Here is a 2,500-nt window from a genome sequence, read left to right as displayed (position 1 = left end):
CTTTCATTTTACCTTCTGCTCTATATACATGTTTTCTAATCTCGTGTAGACCCCGGTAAATATACAAAGAAAAAAATGAAAAAGAAAGCGAATCGTTCAGGCAGGAAACTGTATTTTCACATAATAAACGGATTGAGGAAACTAATTACATTTGGAAATGATAGTGCTGTTGATAAGTTAAACATTTTTTAAAGTACAAGTAATTACATTTTGAAAATCATGCCCGGAGAAAAGCGGGTTTGGCACATAGGAATCATTAAACAGGTAGTACGGAGTTACGCTTACATGTATTGGTAATTTACAATGTCTATAACCGAGTGAGATGCTGTGCCCAAAGTTAAGGGGTTGGATAAGGGGGAGGGGGGGGGATACGTTGAGCTCCCCAGTTATTTATATATGTATATATATTTATATGTATATAATATATCCAATCTTAATAAATGTGTAGTGGAACACAAAATAGATTACTGATTTGACATAAAATATATTTAAAAAAAAAAAAATCAGAAGAAGAAAAAGGACATGAAAAATATAATACACGGGTGACATTCAGGACAGCATCTCGTGACGTCGCAGGCTAATGATGTCACAGTCTGATGACGTCACAGTGATATTAATCGAGGCTTTCACTATTATGGAAATGCTGAAAGGTGATTAATGGTTTGAAAATTCATTTTTTAGCATTTCTGTCCCTAAAATTCCCATTTCCTTTCCTGGGTTAGTCCGTCGCTATCCTACTCTGCATGACAAGGGGACAAGCAATATTCACCCTTAGTTTGTAGTGACGTGTGGATCATTTTTTTTTATTTTTTTTTCAATTTTTTTCTCTTTTTTTAAGTCTGAGTTGTGCACTAGCAGAGAAGCATTGCGAATAATGCTGACACTATGATACAAATATAAAAGATACATTACAAATGTCAGAATGAAAATAGCTTGTCTATCCAATTGTGACAACATCCGCAAACACAGGAATGTTTTTTTTTTCTAACTTACGTATGTAGCATTATCTTTTTTTATTATTTTTATAACAAAACGTATCATAAGAGGCCTATTAGTCAAGGTTATTCACAGTCTTGCGGCCACACTACACATACATGAGTTCACTCACAACCTCATCACATCGTTAAATATTGTGTTGATGATTACTTACAAAATTAATGAAGGTTCATCTATTCGCGTAAACATTCATCAGTTTGCGGAGGTTCTTGATGGTAATGATAAGGGGTTGGAACACTACACACACTGCCTTTGGTGCGTCCACTTGGGTGTCTTGTCCTTGTCCACGTCCACTTGAGGGCGCTCGTCCACTTTTCTCCACACTTGTGTTTGGGCGTGTATCCACACTTATTCGTTCAGCTTTTACACAAACACACACTTGGGGGATTTCAATTTGTTTTTCTTTTCTCTAGTTGTGAACTTCTCCACTTTCTGTTGTGTGTATTTTGAACTCTTGCGATTTATATTTACATTTTTTTCTCTTTCTTTCTCTATCTCTCTCGTTCTCCCCAAGCGATCGTAGCTTGCACTGAGTATTTAATCGATATAATTAGATTTTCTTTCAGGAATTAAATCCAACGTCTGGATAAATTGCACAGTGTGTGTACGAATATCTTTTGAAGATGATGATGATGATAACAATAGTGCAGCTAAAACCTTTGAGCTACGTCAATGTCTATATCACAGATAATAATATTCAGTAGTAATATTAACTCTTCATCGGTATCTTAACATATAACCTATAATCTACAGCTTTACAAAAAATCAAAAGAAACTTGCAGTGGGTTGCCGTATGCTGATTTAGTAACCTCTTCGTGCGACTACACAGTCAGTATCATGATGTGTACATGTCCGTCTGGTTAACTATGAGTTGAAGGTCATGGCACACACTGTCCACGAGTGACACTGTCCTCAGCTGGCAGTGGCTGAGGACCAGGCACTGCTGCTGCACTGGGGTAGGCGAGAGAGGCACTGTTGCTTCTCTGGGACGCAGCTGAATACAGCATAGTTAAGTGTTTAGTCATCCGTCCGACGAGCGGACACACATAAGCACTATACACATCTCGGGCCTGTTTTGCATCACTGCACATCACTGCTGCGTAAGTGTTGCTCGAGTACTATAGTCAGCTGTGCGCCTGTGGCTCAGGAGGTTCGCGCACTATTCAGGTGGGAGCTCACACGGGTTAACTGCCCCACTCGCGTGCGGAATGAGAGCCTCGGAACTGTCCCGATAAAGAGACAGCATTCAGATGGCACGGCGGACCACACCCGGTACTCGTCCAGGCCCGAAGGACAGGCGGGGAGGCAGCATTTCCTGGTTAGGGCGCACTAGACTCGGGGAGCGGACGAACCACAGCATGGCAGATTGAACGCAGGACGCCGTGCGCTGATTCAGGAGTTCGACAGGCACTCGAGAGGACCCGAGTGTTGTTCTGCGTCGCGTCGAGACGACCAAGCGGGACCAACACACACGGGACCGGCCTCAAAGGGAGAGCCGGGCCGG

This window comes from Penaeus japonicus, unplaced genomic scaffold (genome assembly GCF_977035675.1).
Source record: "Penaeus japonicus unplaced genomic scaffold, GWHDUDI00000001_assembly GWHDUDI00000013, whole genome shotgun sequence".
Taxonomy (NCBI): domain Eukaryota; kingdom Metazoa; phylum Arthropoda; class Malacostraca; order Decapoda; family Penaeidae; genus Penaeus; species Penaeus japonicus.
The sequence above is the reverse complement of the archived record's forward strand: the minus strand, read 5'-3'. Positions refer to the sequence as shown.